The 24,025-nt window shown below is 43.4% G+C and overlaps 1 protein-coding gene across 5 annotated transcripts in view; it reads left to right on the forward strand.

Annotated features, from left to right (window-relative positions):
• Positions 1–770: 770 nt before the first annotated feature.
• The window catches only part of LOC126998453 (activated Cdc42 kinase-like), an 83,721-nt gene continuing 60,466 nt past the window's right edge, over positions 771–24,025 (forward strand). For 4 of the 5 annotated variants that reach the window (XM_050860153.1, XM_050860156.1, XM_050860157.1 and 1 more), the window contains exon 1: positions 771–919. The gene's annotated coding sequence lies outside the window, so the exon portion shown is untranslated. Of the gene's footprint in view, positions 920–14,999; positions 15,017–24,025 lie in introns of those variants that run through there. The other variant, XM_050860155.1, reaches the window with a different exon arrangement.

Here is a 24,025-nt window from a genome sequence, read left to right on the forward strand (position 1 = left end):
AATCTCCCCTCTCCACCCCAGTCCCCTGCCCATCCCAGTCCCTTCTCCACCCAAATCCCCAGTCCCCTTCCCACCCGTTTTCAGTCCCCTCTCCACCCCAATCCCTATAGCCCCTTCTCCAGCCCACCCCAGTCACCTGCCCACCCCAGTCCCCTACCCACCCCAGTCCCCAGTCCCCTACCTACCCCAGCCCACAGTCCCCTGCCCACCCCATTCCCCAGCCCCATGTTCACTGCAGTGCCGCAGTCCCCAGTCCCTTGCCCACCCCTGTCCCCGCCGGGCCCCCCACCCAACCGGTCTCAAAAGAAGTTATGTCTGGCAGTAAAGTGTTGGTCTTGCTTGGTGTTCTTATTTGACTGCAGAGTGTTGCAAGCTAACAAAGAAAACCACTTGAATTTTGAGGAGAGGAGACTGAAAACCAATAGACACCAGAGAGAAATAATGGCAGAAGAAAGTATAAAGTAAGTCTCGGGCGATTCAGTTATAAAAGTCACAAGAAGAAGAAGAAGAAGCCCCACCCTTTGATTGTCGTACTCGCGACATTGCATATACCTGTTTTTGGCTAATAGCTATCACATCCACTCAAATCATCGCACTCAGTAAAATCTATTAATAAAATCTAATTATGATATATTTTAGTGAGTGATATTGATAAATCAACGCAACTAAAGTTTAGTCAATTCTCGTATTCTTAAATAACTATCGTACACATAAGAACTCCAAAGTGTACGTTGCCATGTTGCCATTCTTGTTGTCTTCGCCTTCAGTAGAACGTTCGTCGTGGTGGAGGGTGGTGTTGCGCCTTGGATCTGGGATTTTAATAAGAGACTTTAGTTCAAACACTTGGTGGAGACTTCGATAAGTGATCGGTCTGCCCTGGTTGCATTGTTTTTCCTGAGTCTGGGCGAGTGCTAGACTGGTAAGTAGCTTATTGACATGTGAAATAAGTAATTTCCAAACAGGGCGTGTGTGTGTCTGTGTGTGTGTTGCCGACTGCAGTATACGGTGTTACTTGAGAGAGAGACTTATTTCCCTTCACTTCTTCCTCCATTCTGTTCCTCCATCTCTCCCTCCCTCCCTACTTTCCTTCCTTTCCTCTCCCCCTCCCTCCCTTAAATTCTTCCCATTACTTTCTTTCCTCTCCCTCTCCTTTCCTCCCCTTACTTTCCTTCCTTTCCCTCTCCCTCCCTCTTACTTTCCTCTCACTCTCCCTTTATTTTCCTTCCTTTCCTTCTCCCCTCCTCCCTCGCCTAACTAACTTTCCTCCCTTCCCTCCCCCTTCCTCCCTCCTTTACTTTCCTTCTTTTCCTCTCCCCCTCCATCCCTCCCTCCCCTTATTTTCCTTTCTTTCCTCTCCCCCTCATCTCGACCTCTCCCTCCCTCTCGTCTCGTCCCCCTCAAGGTTATCATAACACTATCAGGGGCGGTCGACCTGCCGCCCAGCCTCTAATGATGCTGATAATAACAACCACATTAATGATAGTAAAGATATTGATACGAGGAAGCAGGGAGGAGAGGAGCAAGGAGGAAAAGTGTGTGTGTGTGTGTGTGTGTGTGTGTGTGTAAAGAGTAAACCTGCTAAAAGGGTGTTAATTATTTATCTTAAAAGCTTGTGAACAACTACTCTTACTACTACTACTACTACGTACTTGTTTTAAATTTGACCCTCGACTGAGGTAATGTATATAATCGCCAGCCACTTGTCATTGTGTGTGAGTGTGTGTATGTGTGTGTGTGTGTGTGTGTGTGTGTGTGTGTGACGAATGGCAGCTCTCCCCCCTCACCCCCCCACACACCATGTAAATAGCCACCCCATTCATACGGACCTTGAGATAACTACACCAGACAAATTATACAACGTCAGACAGCCAGTCAAGGATCCTTTCTTTCAGTCAGCTCAAGGAAGAATGAGTTTGTTCAGAACCTTGCCAGGCAGTCCGTTGTGTCAGCCAAGGAACTATATAAAAGAACCACTAAACTAGCCAGTCTGTCCAGCCAGTACATCAGTCAGTGAAGGACCTCCTGTAGGTTTCAGAGGCAGTGTCATATCGTTTTTTCGGGTGTAACTTTTTAAGAAAGCGTCGGATATGGATGATAACTTGCAGAGCATGTTTCACACCTTTCTCAGTTTTCGTCAATATGATTTATTTACAAGATGTAGATAAGCAAAGCATTTATACAAGGCATTTAATGAACACCCCGGCAGATTATTGCCGCGGAGACGGCATTGTACGCATGCGCCGGTGGCCAGTGAGATGTCAGGCGCATGACTCATTCACTTGTGTCAGGCTGTTAGCACCAAACCCAGTCAAGCCTTCTCTTAGAGGGCCTTGGCCCAGCGCCATGCCACACCACCCAAGCCTCCCCGACACTCGCCACACGTCCCAGCAGTACGCGCGACCCTCCCCCCTCATTACCCCAGCGATATATATGACGGAGGGTTTCGTCAACCTGCGTCGCCAGGCCTCTGAACGCATACCACTTATTTCATCTTTGCTTTTATATTTCGAGCAAACCTTCCACTCTTATCTTTTAATCGTTTTATTTTCTCATTCCCATTACCAGTACTATGAGCGAACCTTGACTTAGCTCTCTGTTCACTGAATCAGCCTGCCAGCCAGCCCGCCAAAGGACCCCAACACCTCTGCTGTCTGCTGTATTCACAGCTGGAGAGCTCGGTCATTAATTTATGTCGATTTTGGGACGTTGGCCTCTCAGCACATGTGCACGACTCCGTCTCCACAGCAGCACATGCTAGCTTTGCCTGAGGAAGCACTTCATCTGCAGGTTTTATTATTATTTGTCTCTTATAAATGCTTTAAATGTAAGATCCATATATTAATAAATCAAATTGACAAAAATAGGGCAAGGTCTGAAACATGCTCGGCCAACTTATCATCCTTGTCCTACGCTTTGTTAAAAAGTTAATCCCGAAAAAGTTATATAACACGGCCTCTGAAATCCACAGTAAAACTGCAGTACCCCACAGAACTAAACTACCGTACACATCCAAAACTAAACTTATATCGGGTAATCAGTTAGATAATGAGATACCACTACAAGTTGCTCAGGCAGACACTCGTTACTAAGGGAGACTTGAAACCTTCTGTGAGCTCAGGCAGGAATTGATCAGTTGATGGGCGAGGTACACAATAGAACATGCACCAAATCAACAAGCATTCCAAAGATCCGGCAGATATTAGTTTCCACATCCAGCCAGTCAGTCAGTCAGCCAGTTCGCAAGTCAGACAGTTGTTACTAAGGGATATTCCAGACCTTTAAATAGACTAGTAATTTATCAGTCGGCAATCAAAGAAGCACATCAGACCCAGTTAACCCGCTCAGCCACCTAATCAGTCAGTCAGTTGAGGAGCCATTAACGCGGCTAACTAGCTATTCGGACTGTCATGCAAGCAATAGTAGCCTAACCTTGACTTTTTTCCCCTTGAGTTGCCGCCTTTGGTGTAAAAAAAAAGAATATAAAAACACCTCCCCAAATTGACCTCTCCTCTGACTTCTTTTTTTTTTTTTTTTCAGCGGCCTCATTTGCTGTAAAAAAATAGCATGTACTCCGTAAGCGATTCAGCAGTCCCGTTTACCTGATTGTCAGTTTGTCAGTTAGTTTAAGGAGTCAGGTTAATGTTGAGGTAACGCAAGTTAAGTAAGTAGATAAAGCCATAGCTCATTTAGCCTACGCAGACGCATCCGCCATGTCCACTCAGTCTGTCCAGTCAACGAGTCTGTTCAATGAGTAAATTATTTTGCGACATAATATTCTTTTGTCCCAAGTAGTAGCACCTCCACCATGTCAGCCAGTCAGATGGGTCTCCTTCCCTTATGTAACGGCGGCAACAACCTGTGTGTGCTGCCATAACGGGACATTCTGATAATTGATTGATCACTCGGTCCGTCAGTCAATGAATCAGGTACTCTCTCTCTCTCTCTCTCTCTCTCTCTCTCTCTCTCTCTCTCTCTCTCTCTCTCTCTCTCTCTCTCACACACACACATTATTGTTTGAATTTATTTCCGTCACTCTTTGCTGTTAGTCTGTAGCTATCTGTTTTTTGTTTTGTTTTCTTCTCCATCTCTTCGTTTGATTGTTTTTTCAGACTGCTATGTTTTTTGTGTGTGTGTTTTCATTGATTGGTTTATATTCGTATTTTTCGTGTCGTATGTTCCTTATGTTTTCTATTTTTCGTTTTCCTCGCCTTCATTCTTTCATTCATTCATTTTAAATTTACTCTCTTCCTTACTATGTCTATTTTCGTCCCTACTAATGGATTAACCTAAATCTTCATTCATCTTTATATAGAACTTTCATTCATTCCTTGCTCTGTTTTTTTTAAAGTAGCTAGAAGATATAGATATGTAAATCATCCATTTATTCATTCATTCATTCATTCGTATCGTTCAGAAATAAATAAATAACAACAATAATAATATATCCCAAGTTTCAGTCCGGCTCATTCAGCTCGTGTAACCGGTAGCTAACGCATTCACTATATAGTACGTACATAGACAGTTAATACAGTCATTCACTCAGCCAGTCTGTTGATGGAAACAAATATATTGACCACCCTGTTTCCTTGTATACCTCAGTGAGCGAGTCAGTCAGTCAGTCAGTCAGTCAAGCAGCCACTCGGTCATTCAGTCTGTCAGTCAGTCAGCCACTCAGTCAAGGGCAACATGAGACTTACCCCGGCGTTGGCGTTCCTAAGTGGCTGCCATTCAGTCAATTAAGGGGCCAATCAGCAGGTCAGTCAGTCAATCAGGGGACCATCGTCCTATTTACTAGTCTCCAGTCACCACGAAGCCAACTCGCCCGTCAGTCACCCAACCAGTCAGCATATCAGTCACTTAGTTATCCAACCAACCAGTCAGCATATCAGTCATTCAGTTAGTCAGTCAGGCAGTCAGTGAGTCACCCAACCAGTCAGCCTATCAGTCAGTCACCCAACCAACCAGTCAGCATATCGGTCAGTCATTCATCCAGTCAGCAAAGAAACCAGTCAGTAAATAAATCATTTCTGCATGGCTCCAGTCAACCAGTCAGTCAGTTACCCAGTCAGTCAGTCAGTCCATGAAGAAAGCAGTTAATATAAAAGTCACTCCAGTTCACCAGTCAGCCGGTTAGCCAAATCAGTCAGCCAATCAGTCAGCCAGTCACACCCAACTAGCCTCGGACCGGACATTGGGTAGAGAGGGAGGGAGGGAGAGGGCAGGAGAGGGGGAGGGGGGTGCGGGGTATGAGGTGCCCCAGCGTGTGAACTGAATGTGGGTTGTGAGGGATGAGGGAGAGGAGGGTATGGGTGAGGGGGGAATAATGGGTGTGAGTGAATGGATGTCTGGTTGTGAGGTTAGGTTGGGAGAGTAAAGGAGAAGAGAAGGAAAGAAAGATAGAAAAGTTAGGATAAAGATGGTCTGACTGACTAATACCACTACTACTAATAATAATAATAATACCACTACTAATACTACTACTACCGCTACCACCACTACAACTACCACTGCTACTACAACCACTACATATAAAAAAAAGAGGAATAGCTACAAAAAAAAGGAGAGTATATATAGGGTTTCACTCAGCGAATAGTGATACAAAATCTAATGAACTTTTCACAGTCGTAACATTAGCCTGTTTGTATATAAATAGTGGTTCGGGTAAGTGTTTTAAGTGTGGTCTTGTGACTGCCGTGATGCGTGACTTTTTAAAGATGGTATTACAAGACACTTTGCCATCTCACATCAGCTATTTCTAAAGGTCAAAGAGAGGATCAATCGGGTTCTAATGAGTTTTTTTTTAGGCTCATGGTACAGAGGAAGGATCAAACTACCACCAGGGTCATAAAACTATCCCTGGAAATGCCCACAACTACTACTAAAGCCTTGTCAAATATGTGTTCTTGGGCGGCGAAATGTCTCATAATACGACCCTTTGACCCGTGCTGCCCCCTAGTGGTGGTGGTGGTGGTGCTGCTCTAGACGGACATCTGGACAGCGTGTGGGAAATCCTCGGCGGGAATCGAACCCGGGTCTTGAACGGTTAATGGATTGTTTATGACATTTCGGTCGCTGTTCATTCCGCCTGTCATTATTATTATTATTATTATTATTATTATTATTATTATTATTATTATTATTATTATTATTATTACTATTATTATTACTATTATTATTACTATTATTATTATTATTATTATTATTATTATTATTGTTGTTGTTGTTGTTGTTGTTGATGGGAGAGGAGTTGCGAGCACTTAACTGGTGTGCTAGTGGCCTTGGCAGTGTGTGTGTGTGTGTGTGTGTGTGTGTGTTAGACAGAAAAGGAGATATGAGAGAGAGAGAGAGAGAGAGAGAGAGAGAGAGAGAGAGAGAGAGAGGCAGACACATGCAGGTAGTTTAGACAAGCAAGGTGAGGGTAAAGGGAGGGCGGGGAGAGGGGGGGCGGGCGTTAAGTCTCTCTCTCTCTCTCTCTCTCTCTCTCTCTCTCTCTCTCTCTCTCTCTCTCTCTCTCTCTCTCTCTCTTAGCCCACCCTATTAAACTCATGGTCCTTCTCCTCTAACACACCTCCTCCTCCTCCTCCTCCTCCTCCTCCCCCCCAAAAACTCCTCCTCGTCCCTCAAGTGGTCGTCCTATCTTTAATATCTGGGCTATTGAGGTCTACAGCTTTTCTTCCACCTCCTCCACCTCCTCCTCCTCCTCCTCCTCCTCCTCCTCTACCTCCTCCTCCACCTCCTCATCCTCCTCCAAGGTTTTCATCTACTTCTTGAAATTCCTTCGTTATTGAGTGCCATGAGTGCAATGTAGACGAGAGAGAGAGAGAGAGAGAGAGAGAGAGAGAGAGAGAGAGAGAGAGAGAGAGAGAGAGAGAGAGAGAGAGTGAGGTGAGGGCGGAGGAGGAGGAGGAGGAGGAAGGGAAAGGGTGGAGAGGTGAGAGAAGGGGGAGGGGAGGGGAGGCAGGGGAAGGGGGAGGACAGGTGTGTTGGACAGGGTATCACCTTACAGGGTTTGCTCCTCCTCCTCCTCCTCCTTCTCTCACCCACAGCGGAGAGAGAGAGAGAGAGAGAGAGAGAGAGAGAGAGAGAGAGGATGGGAAGTGAAAATGCGAAAATTATCATATTGAAAAAAACGGAAGGAAACGGAAGGAGTGTGTGTGTGTGAGAGAGAGAGAGAGAGAGAGAGAGAGAGAGAGAGAGAGAGAGAGAGAGAGGGAAGGGGGTCTGAAGAGGTGTCAAGGGGTGAAGGAAGTGAGGGAGAGAGGGAAGAAAAGGAGGGTGGAGGAAAGAGAGGGTACTTTATCCCTCCATTCTCTCCCCTCTGATCCTTAGGGAGAAAGGAAGAGAAGAGGAGGAAGAGGAAGGTGGAGAAGAGGGGAAGGAGGAAGAAGTAGAATCTATTCTCTTTCTCCCCCGTTCTTTCTCTCTCTCTCTCTCTCTCTCTCTCTCTCTCTCTCTCTCTCTCTCTCTCTCTCTCTCTCTCTCTCTCTCTCTCTCTCTCTCTTTAATTGCTGTTTGCCGTGTGATAGGTTCTTTATGCTTTCCTCTTTCATTCTTCCCCTCCTCCTCCTCCTCCTCCTCCTCTTCCTCCTCCTCCTCTTGCAAACAATATGGAAGGGACGTTCACAAAAATAGGTAAACAAAGATGACATAATATTTGATCTTCCATTCTCTCTCTCTCTCTCTCTCTCTCTCTCTCTCTCTCTCTCTCTCTCTCTCTCTCTCTCTCTCTCTAGTAGTAGTAGTAGTAGTAGTAGAAGTAGTAGTAGTAGTAGCAGAAGTAGTAGATCTCAGGGTCAACAGTAGCCAGACCTTCGCTCCTACTTCCTCTCCCTCCCTCCTTCCTTCCTTTCTTCCTCCCTCCCTCCTTCATTTCCTTTACTCCCTCCTTCCTCTCCTTCATCCCCCCTTCCTTTATTTCCTCCTCATTTCCTTGGTCCCTCCTTCCTGTCCTCTATCACTTCCTCTCTTTCCTTACTTTCTTCTTTCTCATTTCTTCATTACTTTCCTTCGTCCTTCCTCTCCTTCATCTGTCCTTCACTTTTTTCCTCCTCATTCCCTTCGTCCCTCCTTTTTGTCCGCTTTCACTTCCTTTCCTTTCCTTCCTTCCTTTCTTTCCTCCTCTTCCTTTCCTTCCTGTCTTCTTTTATTTCTTTCCTTCCTCCTTCCTTTTATCTTCTTTAATACCTCCTTTCTCGTAATCCCCTTTCCTTCCCTTCCTCTTTACTCTTTCCTTTCCTTCCTCCCTTCTTTTTTCTTAGGGTCCTTCCTCTTTCATTCCTTCCATTTTCCCTTCCTTCCTTCTTTCCTTCCATTTTTCCTTCCTTCCATCCCGTAATTCCCCTTTCCTTCCCTCCTCCCCGCTCCCCTTCCTTACTAATTCTCTCCATCCATCTCCTTCTCTTCCTTAAACTCTACTCCTCCTTCAAGGCCGCTTCAGTTAGGGCTCTGGAGGAGGAGGAGGAGGAGGAGGAAGACGATGACCAAGGAGAGAAAGAACAGGAGTAGGAGAAGGACTGATAAATGAATGGAAAGGAGGAAGAGGAAGATATGAATAAACAGGGAAAGGAAGAATAGGAAGCTGAAGAAGAGAAAGGACAGGAGAAAGAGTATGAAGATGAAGAACAGGAGGAGGAGGAGGATAAATAAAAAAGGAGGCGGAGGAGGAGGAGAGCTTATCTTAGGCTCAAAAACGGTGACAAAGACTTCACATAAATGGTGTGTGTGTGTGTGTGTGTGTGTGTGTGATTTAGATGAAGTATTATAAAAAAAAACGAGAACACGCAAAAAAAGGCTACAAAATGGATAAAGTCAAGTTAAAGAAGGAAATAGGCAAGAAATGGTCCACGAATAGGCCGATGGATGACTGAACAATCTGAGCAGGAATGTAGTTGAGGGAAACACAAGTGGAATATTGAAATGGATGTTAAATGTATCTATAAACGGGAAGGGAACTTGGAGAAACAACACATCTACAGGAGCTGCCATGTGTAGGCCGTCAGTCTGGCCTCTTGTAGTCTCCTTATGTGCTTGTGTGTCCGTGTGTGTTCATCTCCCTCTTCCTCCTCCTCCTCCTCCTTCATTACTATCTCTTCGTTATCGCTGCTCTCATTCTTCCTTTCCTTCTGTGTCACAAGTATTTTTTTTCTATTTTGTTTTCTCTGTAATGTCAATCTTTTCATCGTCAACACTTTCGTCCTTTTTTTCCCTCCTTCCTTTCTTTCTACTTTACTTCTCTTCCTCCTCCTCCTCCTTCTCTTCTCTTCCTGTCTTTCCGTTGCACTTCCTTGCCTTTGCTCCTCCTTCCCTTCCTGACACTCAAGCACACCCCGCCCCCCCTCTCACACCTGCCCCTTCCCCCCTCCCCCAACACCTGCCTACCTGTAGCAAAATGACAGGTAGGAGGCCGTCAGTGTGTGTGTGTGTGTGTGTGTGTGTGTGTTTAGTTGTTTGAGATGGGATGAGAGAGAGAGAGAGAGAGAGAGAGAGAGAGAGAGAGAGAGAGAGAGAGAGAGAGAGAGAGAGAGAGAGAGAGGAAGAAGGGAAGATAGGATGGAAGAGCGGATGACGAGAGAGAGAGAGAGAGAGAGAGAGAGAGAGAGAGAGAGAGAGAGAGAGAGAGGAATGTATTACGTAGGAAGGAGGATGGAGGGGATGTCTGTGAAGGACGTAGTAAAAAAAAAAGTAAAGTAAGAAAGAATGAATGAGAGATTAACGAGAAGGAATAGGGAGCAGATAAGGAATAGGTGACAGAAGGGAGGAGTGTAGGAAAACGATAAAGGGGAGGAAGGAAGTAAATAATTAAATACTAGAAAGAGGACGACAGGAGGTGGAGGCGAATGTGAAAAGACGAAGAGAGAAAGGAGAAAGAAAAGAACGAAGGGAGAGAAGAAATTAGAAGACAAGGAATGAACGATATAAAGAAGAATGTGAAAAGACGAAGAGAGAAAGGAGAAAGAAAAGAAGGAAGGGAGATAAAAAATTAGAAGACAAGGAATGAACGATATAAAGGAGGAGAATGTGAAAAGACGAAGAGAGAAAGGAGGAAGAAAAGACGGAAGGGAAAGAAGAAATTAAAGGAAAACAAGGAAAAAACGATATTAAGGAGAAAAGACGAAGAGAGGAAGGAGAAAGAAAAGAAGGAAGGAAGGAAGAGAAGAAATTAGAGGAAGACAGGGAATGAACGATATAAAGAAGAAGGATAATTTGAAAAGACGAAAAAGAGAGAAACGAGAGAAAAAAAATGTAAATGTAAAACTAGGTAAAGGAGGAAAGGAAGGAGTGGAAGAAGAGAGTGAGAGTGAGAGAGAAGGAAGATCAGGAAGGAAAAGGAATGAAGGAGGGGGAGGAGGAGGAAGAGTGTGAGGGAGGGCGAGGGAGAGAGAAGGGCGGCGCCGGGGCTCCTGTTACTGTGGGCGGCTCCCTCCCTCCCTCCTCTCCCTTCCTTCCTCTCCCTTCCTCTCCCTTCCCTTCCTCTCCCTCTCATAAGCCGAGATTCTGCAGTAGGCAACGGGTGGGCGTGTCCGTCAATCTCTCTCTCTCTCTCTCTCTCTCTCTCTCTCTCTCTCTCTCTCTCTCTCTCTGCCAGCTACAGATATTTCGTTTTATTACCTTATTCCTAGTTTATAAGGACATATAATCTTATTTACACCGTGTAATAAAAAATGGCGTATGCTCTCTCTCTCTCTCTCTCTCTCTCTCTGGCATAATATTACTGATAACCTCGATAACATTCACATTAACTACTACTACTACTACTACTACTACTACTACTACTACTACTTATGCATGGTATAATTCGAGTAAGAAAACAGGAAGAACCAGAATCATACTAATGTATAAAAGCAAAAGGTCAAAAGCTAAAGAAAACTGTAATGCCATTTATTTTATTAACTACTACTACTACTATTTCTACTACTGCTACTACTACTACTACTACTACTACTACTACTACTACTACTACTACTACTGCTTCTGCTACTGCTATTATACTGCTGCGTCGTCTACAATGAGTAATATTAGTGAAGCGTATCTTTAGTTTTTGCGGTTGTGCATATTTTAATGTTGCTTTTGCAGTGTGTGTGTGTGTGTGTGTGTGTGTGTGTGTGTGTGTGTGTGTGTGTTTTCCGTTGCAACCGTCGTCACTTCCTCATTTGTCTTTTTACTCCGAGTACTTTTCCTTCTTTCTTCTTCTTCTTCTTCCACATAAATCTTTCTCACTTCTCCACCTCTTCCACTTCACGGATGCACTCAAGTCATTCTTCAGTCACTCACTTAAAACACCTCCTCCGCCTCCTACTCCTCCTTCTGCTCCTCCTCCTCCTCTCCCTCCTCCACACTTCACCATACCAATTCATCTCGTTGCATCACGTCTTCCGAGCGATGACAGCTTCCTCCTCCACTTCCTCCTCTTACTCTCCCTCCTCCACTCCTCTTTTACTCCTAGTGTCTTCTGATTTTTTTTATTCCCCCTTCATCCGTCTTTCTTCAGATGTACGTAGCAATTGCAAAAAAACATGAATTTCTTTAAAAATCGAATCGGCCGTTACTTGTTTGCGACTGGAGTAAACTGAACGTATGCTGGGAAGCGCTTTCATGTGTTCTGCAGGCATGAGGTGACTGTCGGGCAGATTGAAGCGGGCAAAATCGTAAGAGCCAATTATTTACCTCTTGCCTGTAGCTATATCCATTGCTCCTCCTCCTTCTCCTCTCTGCCGTCTACACCTTCCTCCAAACTGTCCTTCATTCCTTCCTGCTTTCGTGGAATTCTCTCTCTCTCTCTCTCTCTCTCTCTCTCTCTCTCTCTCTCTCTCTCTCTCTCTCTCTCTCTCTCTCTCTCTCTCTCTCTCTCTCTCTCTCTCTCTCTCTCTCTCATGCAGACCTTCATTTGAACGATGGTGTGTGTGTGTGTGTGTGTGCATAAGGGAAGCACTACAAATGTCGCCTTTCATGTATACACTGATGTGCTTAAGTATGTGCAAGGCGTACACACACACACACACACACACACACACACACACACACACAGCTGCTGGGACATGTGTTGGGGCCTCATATCTGTGACCTGCCATGTGTGTGTGTGTGTGTGTGTGTGTGTGTGTGTGTGTGTGTGTCTATTGGGTACATTTACAGCCCATTTAAGCGATTTTTTTTTCTTGTTTTTTCTCGTGTATTTTTTTCTTATTTTACATTTGATTTTTATTTTATTTTTTATTTCTATTTTTTAATTTTTTAATCTCGGGGTGTCTGAGGATTTTGAGGGGAAGAAGGAAATGTAGGAAATGTAGTAGGAAGAGAAGAGAAGGAGGAGGCGGAGGAACAACAGTGATAAATGAGAAAGAGAGAAAAGAGGAAGATGAGAAGGAACAAAAATAAAATAGAGCAAGGGAAGTGAGGAAGAAGATGAGGAAAAGGAGAAGGAGCAACAGAGAGAGAGAGAGAGAGAGAGAGAGAGAGAGAGAGAGAGAGTAATAGAAAAAAAAGGTGTAGAGGAGAGAGGACAATTTAAAATATATATAATAAAAGAACACACGCACACACTCAAAAATACAATAATCGTGTATAATTATGCATAATATCTAGACTTGAGGAAGAGAATGAGGAAGTGGCTTGAGTTTTCAGAGAGAGAGAGAGAGAGAGAGAGGTAAGAGGAGGAGAGAATGGCGAGTGTCACGTAGCTAAACCACTTTGGAAATTGGTAAAGGAGGAGGAGGAAGAATAGGAGAGAAGCAGGAGGAGGAGGAGGAGGAACATGAGGGAGATTAGTTTCAAGGCAAAGAATGTGACTGTAAGGGAGAGAGAGAGAGAGAGAGAGAGAGAATATCTCACGCACACACACACACACACACACTTGAGATCTCGTTACTGGTATGTCGACAGGTGAGAGAGAGAGAGAGAGAGAGAGAGAGAGAGAGAGAGAGTGCACTTGTTTCATAGGGAGTAAATCGCCTTAATATGGTTTCCTCCAATCCCCTCCCCTCCTCCCTCGTCTTTCTCTCCCCTTCCTCCTCTCTCCCTTCTTTCTTCCCATTCTGTAATACCTTCCGGTCTTTCTCTTCCTTATGACCCTTCTTCATTCTTCCTCCCGTTTTGTCTCTCCTTTCCTTCCTTTCTTGCTCCGTTTTCTTCCTTTCATCTTTTTTATTCCGTTCCTTCCTTCCACCCTTACTTTTCTACCTTCCACAATCTTTCTTTCATTTCTGACCCTTCTTCTTTCTTTCCTCCCGTTTTGTCTCCCTCCTTTCCTTCTTTTCTTTCCTGCTTTTGTTTTTTTCCTTACCTTTTTCTTCTTGATTTTCTTGTATTTCTTTCCTTCCTTCCTTCCTCTCTTTTCTCTCTTCCTCCCGTTTTATCTTCTTTCATTACTTCCATTCTTCTCCCTCCTCCTTCATTCACATTTCCTATCTGTCTTTCCTCCCTTTCTTCCTTCGTTTCCTCCCCTCCTCTCTTTTCTTCCATTCTTTCCTTCCTTCCTTCCTTCCTTCCTTTTTACTTGTTCGTTCCTGCTTTTCTGTCTCCTTTACTTCCTCTCGTTCTACCTGTTTTCTCTTTCCTTCCTTCCTTCCTTCCTTCACCCAAACCATTGATGCATTGCCCTTTGTGTGTGTGTGTGTGTGTGTGTGTGTGTTTGTTTTGATATAATTACAGTGTTATTGTCTTCCTCTTCCTCGTTGCATCTCCTCCTCCTCCTCCTCCTCCTCCTCTTCCTCTTTCAACAACCGCAAGGGTGAGGTTGAGGGTCGAGTGGGAGTTTGAAGGTCGACCTCAAGAGTCAAGGGTGAGGCGTCGACTCCTTCCGTCTCTCTCTCTCTCTCTCTCTCTCTCTCTCTCTCTCTCTCTCTCTCTCTCTCTCTCTCTCTCTCTCTCTCTCTCTTACTTGTGTCTCAGGATCATTTGTTGTTTATGATTTATCTCCTCCTCCTCCTCCTGCACTTTATCTTCATTCTTCTTTAACTTTTATATTTTCATCTTTCTTGTCGTTGTTATTATTATTATTATTATTATTATTATTATTATTATTATTATTATTATTATTACTATTATTACTATTACTAACATTATTATTATTATTACCAACATTATCATTATTATTATTTTTATTATTATTATTATTATTATTATTATTATTATTATTATTATTATTATCCTTTCTTCGTCTCCTACTCTTCCATCCTTCCCCCTCATCTTTCTCGTCATTCTTTCCTTTCTGCAATATTACAAAACACTCATTATAACAGCACACACACACACACACACACACACACACACACACACACACACACATACACATACACACGGAAATCCTCGCCCCACCTGTCTTCCTGTGGAAATTGTCGTAATTGTTGTTGTTGTTGTTGTGGTTGTTGCTGTTGTTATTGTGGTGGTGGTGGTGGTGGTGGTTGGCGTGTGTGTGTTTGTGTGTGTGTGTGTTAATTTACTTGTGTTTATTTTGTCTTGAGAGAGAGAGAGAGGGGCAGGTGGCTACAACATCATGGCACAGCTGGTCTCTCTGCTTCCATTCTCTCCCCTCCTCCTCTCCCTCCCTCCCTCCCTTTCTCTTTCACCCTCCCTTTCTCTCTCCCTCAGTAGTAACACTTATATATGTAATTCTATCTGATTACGCAATACAGTGCAATCTAGGATGAATAAAAATAACAATGATAGTAGTAGTAATAGTAGTAGTAGTAGTAGTAGTAGTAGTAGTAGTAGTAATTGGTAGGTGTAAACAGACGGATTTGCAGTTAGATTGAAGAACAGTTTTAAAAGATTGTATTTTTTTTTCTATTCCTTTATATATTCATTCATGCATTTTTACATTTATTAATTTGCTTTCATGTTCCTTTTGCTTCTCTTTCTCCCGTTTCTTCCTTTCTCTTCATTTACGTCACTCCTATGCTCTCTCTCTCTCTCTCTCTCTCTCTCTCTCTCTCTCTCTCTCTCTCTCTCTCTCATCGTGCCGGTAATATCCGAATGTTAATTAACTTTTTTGTCTGTCGTTTCAGGTGAGCGACGAATCCAGGCAAGTTTGTGTCATTCTCTCTCTCTCTCTCTCTCTCTCTCTCTCTCTCTCTCTCTCTCTCTCTCTCTCTCTCTCTCACCGAACGGACATACCCAAGTTCCATACCCTTCCCTCCTCAACCCTCCCCCCATTTTCCCTCCCTTCCTCCCTCCTTTTCTTCCGTCCCCTTTTCCTGTCCCTTCCCCCTCCCTCCCCCTCTCCCTCCCTCTCACATTTCTATTATGCCCACTTTTGTCCCTCCTCCTCCTCCTCCTCCTCTTACTCCTCCCCTCACTACCCCTTCCTTCCTCCTCCCCTCCCCCTCTAACCCCTCTCCCCCCCCCCTCCCCCCTCACACTGCACAATGAGACACGCCTTCGGTCTGCTGTACCCTACACACACACACACACACACACACACACACACACACACACACACACACACACACTCACACATTTCTCAGTTACTTTGTGTATATATTGATAGACATATATAAAGGGATATGTAGACAACTACTTCGTACTGAGAGAGAGAGAGAGAGAGTGACGTTTGGGACACATTAAGTATTGGCAACGTTATCCAGTTGGCACAAGACTCAAACCACAAGCATTCTCTCTCTCTCTCTCTCTCTCTCTCTCTCTCTCTCTCTCTCTCTCTCTCTCTCTCTCATACTCTTAAGATAAATTAAAGTGAAAAAATATCTACAAACCGTCAACCAGAGACATCGAGAGCCAATAGCCAATCATGTGCTTTGGAAGGGAGGAGTGGGCGGGGCCTATCCGTCTAGTCAACCTGAACAAGAGATATTTGCAAAGGGGGAGTAGAAGAGAAGGGAGGAGAAGAGGGGGAGGATGAGTGTTTAGACAGGGAGATAAATGAAGAAGGGGGAGAAGTACTGGGATGTTAATAAAGCAAGAATGTGAGTTATCTTTCATCTCTCTCTCTCTCTCTCTCTCTCTCTCTCTCTCTCTCTCTCTCTCTCTCTCTCTCTCATCGATCGGTGGGTTACCTTTTCAGGATATCGACTCTCCTCTTCCACTTAACATCCCCCTTTCCTCCCCCCTCCACCTCCCTTCGCTTCCTTCCTCCCATCCCAGCTTCCATTCCTCTTTCGGCTGTCCTTTCATCTTTTCTCCTCTTCCTTGTCTCTTCTTATTCTCCTTTCTATTCTTCCTTCATATTCTTTTACTCCATATCTTCTCCTCTTCCCCTCCTCCCCTCCCCACCCTTCGCTTCCTTCCTCCCATCCTTTCTTTCTTTCCTCTTATTTCCTTCTGTCCCTTCTCTCCTTTTTCTTATCCCTTCCCATTCTCCCTTTTTTTCACTCCATCTCGTCTCCAAATCTTTTTCCTTCCTCTGATTCTTTTTTTTTCTTTGTTTCCTTTTCCTTCATTTCTTCATTCCTTTCTCCTTTTCCACCATTTCCTTCCCCTCTTACTTATTCCTCACTCTACCTTCCATTCCCCATTCCTTCCTCTCTCTCTTCCTCCCTTCCTTTATTTCCTCCTTTTCCTTTACCTCATCCCTTCTCCCTTCTTCCTTCCTTCTCCCATCTTTTCTCCTTTCCTCCTTGCTCCCACTTTTATTTCCTTTTCCTTCCCCTATCCAATATTTCATTAGTCGCCTCCAACTGTTCCTCCTCCCTCTCCTCTTCCTCCCTCCTCCTCCCTCCTCCTCCAGTGGCGTTTGTTAGGAAGAGGGGCGTGGCGAAATGGGAAGAGTTACGTAGGAAGGAATAGACCAGAAGGAAGGGGAGGAGGAAGGAGAATGAGAGGATGGGGTGAGGGTAGAGAAAAAAGAAAAGAAAGAAGGCTCAGAGAGAGAGAGAGAGAGAGAGAGAGGCAATTATTGATTTCAGTTTATAGAGATGTAAAATAATTGGCTCAGAACGTAATAATAGTAATAATAATAATAATAATAGGGCTTAACGATAACGACATGCATTTATTATTATTATTATGATTATTATTATTATTATTATTATTATTACTATTATTTTTATTATTACTATTATTACTTCCACTACTACTAACACAGTCGTTGTAAGAGTATTGGATATCAGTTGACTGGATTAAGTTTAAGGCTACCACTAATTACTTATATAAGAAATTTGATCGTTCTCTCTCTCTCTCTCTCTCTCTCTCTCTCTCTCTCTCTCTCTCTCTCTCTCTCTCTCTCTCTCTCTCGTTGTGTAGTCTAATAATACAAAAAAAACATATAATTCTGATTGTCGTAATGTTTTTATTTAATTTTATTTCTAAGAACTGTTTTCCTTCTCTTCTACTTATATTCATGTGTTTGTTATCACTAAATTTTCGTTGGCATTGGGAGAGAGAGAGAGATTCACACACAAAAACATACAAAATAGTTAAATATAAAAGGAGAGAGAGAGAGAGATTCACACACAGAAACTTACAAAATAGTTAAATATCAAAGGAGAGAGAGAGAGAGTTTCACACAAAAAAACTTACAAAATAGTTAAATATCAAAGGAGAGAGAGAGAGAGAGAGCACGAGCACAGATACGTTATTGTTTGCATCCTTGAGGCCGAGAAGTTGCGTGGAAGAGGAGGAGGAGGAGGAGGAGAAGAAGGAGGAGGAGGGGGAGCTAGACGCCTAAGTAGGGTCTGAAAACACACACACACACACACACACACACACACACACACACACACACACACATTCACCCTCTCGAGAAATATTTGTCTTGGAATAAAAAATAGAAAAAAAAGAAAGAATGCGAATAAAAGCTGATGGGTGGAGTAGTGCTTTTCTCTCTCTCTCTCTCTCTCTCTCTCTCTCTCTCTCTCTCTCTCTCTCTCTCTCTCTCTCTCTCTCTCTCTCTCTCTCTCTCTCTCTCTCTCTTTAGTGCAACTTGAGAGAGAGAGAGAGAGAGAGAGAGAGAGAGAGATTTAAAGCTCTTCACTCCTGCATAATATGAATTTCACGGACTCTTCACTCGAACAAACAAACAAACAAACACTCATCAATGGAAACAAACACTGGAGAGAGAGAGAGAGAGAAGGGTGGGGACGACTTAACACACACACACACACACACACACACACACACACACACACACACACACACACACACACACACACACACACACACACACACACACACCTGAACACTATATGCCCATTAGCGCCAAGCAACATTCGTGTAAACATGCTTTCGCGACCTCTTTATTAAGGGAAGACTCCATTCTTTTTTTTTCTTTATTAACTTTATTTATCAGTGATGTTTATTTTCTCTTATTTATATTGTTTTCGTTGTGTTTAAATTTTGTGTTCTGGTGTTTGTTTTTGTGGTTTTTGTGTTCCTGTTTTTGTGTTCCTGTTTTTGTGTTCCTGTTTCTGTGTTCCTGTTTTTGTGTTCCTGTTTTTGTGTTCCTGTTTTTGTGTTCCTGTTTTTGTGTTCCTGTTTTTGTGTTCCTGTTTTTGTGTTCCTGTTTCTGTTCCCGTTTTTGTGTTCCTGTTTCTGTGTTCCTGTTTTTGTGTTCCTGTTTTTGTGTTCCCGTTTGTGTTCCTGTTTTTGTTTCTCAGTTTTATCATATTTTTCCGTCCCTTATTGCTGTTTAATCTCTCCTTGTCTTTTTTTTTTACTTTTATTGTATTCCACGTGCTGAGAGAGAGAGAGAGAGAGAGAGAGAGAGAGAGAGAGAGGTTCGGACAGGTGTACTATGACGGGTTGGCAACAGGAACTAGTTTTCGTTCTCCTCTCTCTCTCTTTCTCTATTCTCTCACTCTCATTCTTTCTCTTTTTATTCTCTCCTCTCTGTCAATTATCCTTATTACATCTATATATCAACTCTCTCTCTCTCTCTCTCTCTCTCTCTCTCTCTCTCTCTCTCTCTCTCTCTCTCTCTCTCTCTCTCTCTCTCTCTCTCTCTCTCTCTCTCTCTCTCTCTCTCTCTCTCTCTCTCTCTATATACTATATCTCTCTCTCTCTCTCTCTCTCTCTCTCTCTCTCTCTCTCTCTCTCTCTCTCTCTCTCTCTCTCTCTCTCTCTCTCTCTCTCTCTCTCTCTCTTCTCTTTATCACACGCGTCATTCACTCTAACACTTCTTATTACATCCATATATTAAATCTCTCTCTCTCTCTCTCTCTCTCTCTCTCTCTCTCTCTCTCTCTCTCTCTCTCGCGGGGAAGAAAGTGTGAAGGAATTAATTGTTGCCGCGGAAAGAAAAGTCAAACGAGCATGACGTCACCATTTTCCCGAGTATATAGGGCAGAATGAGGCATAGGAGGAAGAGGAGGAGGAGGAGGTGGAGGAGGGGGAAGAAGAGGAGGAGGGTGTGGAGGTGGTGGCGGTGATGACATTTAAGAACTCCGCTTTTATTCTGAGGGTAAAAGAGGAGATTGGTAATAAGAACATAATTGCATAAGAACGTAAGGAGTCTGCAGAAGGCTGGTAGGTCTTTATTCAAGGGAACTCCTGTAAACCTAACCCCACCTAACCTCACTCTCCATGAATTTGTCTAACCTCTTCTTGAATGTATCACTCGTATTGGCACTCACAACATAACTGCCGAGAGAAGGGAATGGAAAGGGGCGAGAAGAGAGAAATGGATGCTGAGGAGGAAGAGGAAAGAAGAGAAGGGAATGGAAAGGGACGAGGAGAGAAAAGAAATGGATGCTTGGAGGAAAAGGAAAGAAGAGAAGGGGATGGAAAGTAAAGACAAGATATATTGATCCCGGGGAAGAAAGATAAAAGGAGAAGGGAAAGTGAAGGGAAGAGAAGAGAAGAGAAGAGAAACGGATGCTGAGGAGGAAGAGGAAAGAAGAGAAGGGGATGGAAAGTAAAGAGAAGCTATATTGATCCTGGGGAAGAAAGATAAAAGGAGAAGGGAAAGTGAAGGGAAGAGAAGAGAAGAGAAGAGAAACGGATGCTGAGGAGGAAGAGGAAAGAAGAGAAGGGAATGGAAAGTAAAGAGAAGATATTATATTGATTGGAAGAAAGATAAAAAGGAGAAAGGAAAGTGAAGGGAAGAGAAGAGAAACGGATGCTGAGGAAGACAGATAAAGAAGAGAAGGAAATGAAAAGAGAAGAGACGAGAAGAGAAACATATGCTGAAGGAGAAAGTGAAAGGACGGAGCGAAGGAAAAGGAAAATAATAGAAAGAAAAATAAATGCTTAAGAGAGTGAAAGGAGGAAGCGAAGGAAACAGAATTGAAGTGAAGAGTTGAGACAGATGCTGAGGAAGAGAGTTAAAAGAGATAAAGAAACGGAAAGTTAAGAGAAGAAAATTGATTCTGATTAAAAAGCGAAGAAAGAGAAGATAGACGGATGCTGAAGGAGAAAGTGAAAGGAATGTAAAGGCAAAAGGAGATGACTGCAGAAGAAGGAAGAGAAAGAAAAGAAGGGAGAAGATAAACGGATGCTGAAGGAGAAAATGAAATGAAGGATCGAAGGGAATGGAAAGGGAATAGAAAAGAAGATAAACAGATCGTGAAGAAGAAAGGGGAAGAAGAGAAGAGAGGAGAAATGGATGCTGGGGAAGCAAAGGAAATGGAAAGGAAGGGAAGGTAAGGGAAGGAGCGAAGGAAATGAAAAGGAAGAGAAGATGAAGGAGGGAACGAAGGAAATGGAAAAGAAGGAAAGGGAAGGGAAGGAGCCAAGAAAATGGAATGGAAGGGAAGATGAAGTAAAGAAACCTAGGAAATGGAAAGGAAGGGAAAGAGGGAATGAAATGAAATGGAAGGGGAGGTGAAGGAGGGGGCGAAGGAAATGGAAGGGAAGGAAAGGTAAGGGAGGCGTGTTAAATGGGAGAATTGAATGATGCTATGGGTGGGAGAGGGAATTTATGGGAGAGGGGGAACGAAAGAGAGAGAGAGAGGGGGAGAGGGAGAGGGAGGGAGGCGTAAGTAAATGGCGTTGAAGGAGAGAAAGAGAAGGAAGGGATAAAGGAAGACAGGACCAAAACCGTGTGAGAGGGAAGAGAAGAGAAGGGAAGAGAAAGAGGAAATATATTGAGGGTAGGAGAGGAAAAAAAAGTTAAGGAAGGAAAGAAAGAAGGAAGGTGTATTTGGAGAAGAATAAGGAGATGGAGGAAAAGAAGAAGGTAGAGAAAGAAGGGGAGCAAGCAATGTGTGTTAGGAAAATAAAGCAAGAAGTGAAAGTAGAAGAAAGAAGAAAAGGACAAAGAAAATAAAGGATGGGTGGATGAAGGAAAAAAAATGGAGTATGTTAAGTGGGAGGAAGAGAAGGAGAGAAGAGAAGGGAGGGAACTACGGAGGGAATATATTGAGGGTAGGAGAGAAAAAAAGAGTTAAGGAAGGAAAGAAGGAAGGAAGGTGTATTTGGAGAAGAATAAGGAGGTGGAGGAAAAGGAGAAGGTAGAGAAAGAAGAGGAGCAAGAAGGTAAAAAGTGTGATAGAAATAATAATAAAGAAAGAAGAGGAAGAAGTAGAAGAAAGAAAAAGAGAACAGAGAAGAGAAAGAAAGAGATGATAAAGAAAAAAATGAGAAAGGGAAGTGGAAGAGAAGGAGAAAGAGGAGGAGGAGGAATAATATGAAGAATAAAAAAAATAGGAATAGGAGAAAAAAGGGAAAAGGGAAAGGAGTAGAGAAGAACGACCAAAAAAAAAAGAGGCGAAGAGAGAAATAGAAGAGAAATGGATAACGGGAACAAGGAAAAATAAAAAAAAATAAAGAAGAACACAAAGAAGAAAACTCTTAGAAAAATGGAAAGCGGATGAGGGTCAGGAAGAGGAGGAGGAGGAGATGGAAGAGGAAGGAAGGATGGGTGGAAGGGAGTGAAATACGACTGGGTTGAAATGGAGTTTGGAAGAGGAGGAGGAGAAGGAAGAAAAGGAGATGTGATTGGGATGCTGGAGGGGGGAGAAGGATGCTGGAGGTGGGTGGAGGAAGACAAGGAAGATAAAAAAAAGGAAGAAGAAAAGCATTGAGCAAAAGTAAGGAAGAGGAGAAAGAAAGAAAACAAAACCATCACCACAACCACTATTACTACTACTACTACTACTACTACTACTACTACTACTACTACCACTACCTACCTACCTACCTGGCCATTAGATTCTCCTCGATGCAGTTGAAAAAGCATTATAGTTTTCTTCCTCTTTCTCTATCTCTATCTCTTTCCTTCTTCCTCTCCTCTTCCTCCTCCTCCCCCTTCTTCGTGTGGTCAGTTGCTTTGCTGGAACTAACGATGCAACCCCCTCCTCCACTTCTTCCCCTCCTCCTCTTCTTCCCCTCCTCCTCCTCCTCCTTCATTCATCTCCGCTTCATTCATTTCCTCCCTCAGTATATGTTTCTATTTTCTCTTCTTTCCTCTCTTCCTCTTCTCTCCTCTTCCTTCTCCTATTTCCTAGTCTTCCTTCCCTCCTTACCTCATCATATGCATTTTTTACCCGTATGTATGTTTCTTTGTTTGGAGAAGAATGAGGAGGAGGAGGAGGAGGAGGAGGGAGAGAAGATCCGCCATTCTGGAGGTAAAGAGGAAAAAAGAAGAAAAACATCATTAGCGCAAGGGGAAAAAATGGGGAAGGAGGGGAAGGAAAGGGAGGAGATGGCATGTTGGTGCTATTGTTATGGGGAAGGGGAGCGATGGGGAAGAGAGGGAGAGGGAAGAAGAAAGGGTGGGGAAGAGAGGGGAAGAAGATTCATTAACGTAAATTATGGATGAGAGGGATGTATACAGGACTAGCCCTCTCTCTCTCTCTCTCTCTCTCTCTCTCTCTCTCTCTCTCTCTCTCTCTCTCTCTCTCTCTCTCTTCCCCTTCCTCTCCGCTTCTTCATCTCCCTTTTTTTTATTTTCATTTATCCCATTCATCTCTCTCTCTCTCTCTCTCTCTCTCTCTCTCTCTCTCTCTCTCTCTCTCTCTCTCTCTCTCTCTCTCTCTCTCTCTCTCTCTCTCTCTCTCTCTCTCACCTGATTGCTGACATCCGGCCATTGTGCTGAGCCGGTGCTGCTTACCTGTGCAAAGGGAGGAGGAGGAGGAGGAGGAGGAAGAGATGACAGGAAAAAGAGAGAGAAAGAGAGGAAGGAAAGATTGTAGTCGGGAAGAATGTGTGTGTGGGGAGAGAGAGAGAGAGAGAGAGAGAGAGAGAGAGAGAGAGAGGAATGTATGAGGTGAATGGTTGCAAAAAAAGAAAAAAAAGATAATAGACGAAAAGAGGAGGAGGAGGAAGAGGAGAAAGAGGAAGAGGTGTTTTAGATGTCACTTTGTCCACAATCGGCGCCATCATCATCTTCATCATCATCATCATCATCGTCATTACCAGCAACAATAACGACGACAATTACAGTGACAACACCGCCATTGTCGCGCGCGCGTGTGTGTGTGTGTGTGTGTGTGTGTGTCAGGTTTGTAATAGTAGTAGTAGTAGTTTTTGTTGTTATTGTTGTTGTTTTTGCAGTAGTAGCAGCACCTTTCTCTCTCTCTCTCTCTCTCTCTCTCTCTCTCTCTCTCTCTCTCTCTCTCTCTCTCTCTCTCTCTCTCTCTCTCTCTCTCTCTCTCTCTCTCTCTCTCTCTCTCACACACACACACACACACAACACAACACAACACAACACAACACAACACAACACAACACAACACACACACACACACACACAAAGACAGCGAAACAACAAGAGCCTAGTGTACATGGCAGCTCCTGAGAGTATGTTATTTATCACCAAGCTCCCTCCCCACCCATAAATCTATCCAACCTCCAATTAAAGCTCTCCATCGTGTTTGCATCAACTACTAAATTACCTGCTTATTCCTGTTCCGTTCATCCTCTACTCCTGAACCAGTTTTTAGCTCTATATCTCCTCTCTGAACTTGAATATATCTAGCTTATGCCCATTGTTGCGTGTTCTATTAGTTTTGTTCTTATATGTAGTTTATCTGAATCGCCCTTATCAATATCTTCATCCAAATTATCAAGTCAGTTCACGTCTTTCTGAATAAGTTAGTTATTTTTTAATTTTTTTTATTTTGGTGTTTCTCTGTACGGTAAGTTCATAAGTATTGGACAGTTTTGATCATTCTTGCTCTCCTTAGACTTCTTTTTATTA

Source organism: Eriocheir sinensis, chromosome 14 (genome assembly GCF_024679095.1).
Source record: "Eriocheir sinensis breed Jianghai 21 chromosome 14, ASM2467909v1, whole genome shotgun sequence".
Taxonomy (NCBI): Eukaryota; Metazoa; Arthropoda; class Malacostraca; order Decapoda; family Varunidae; genus Eriocheir; species Eriocheir sinensis.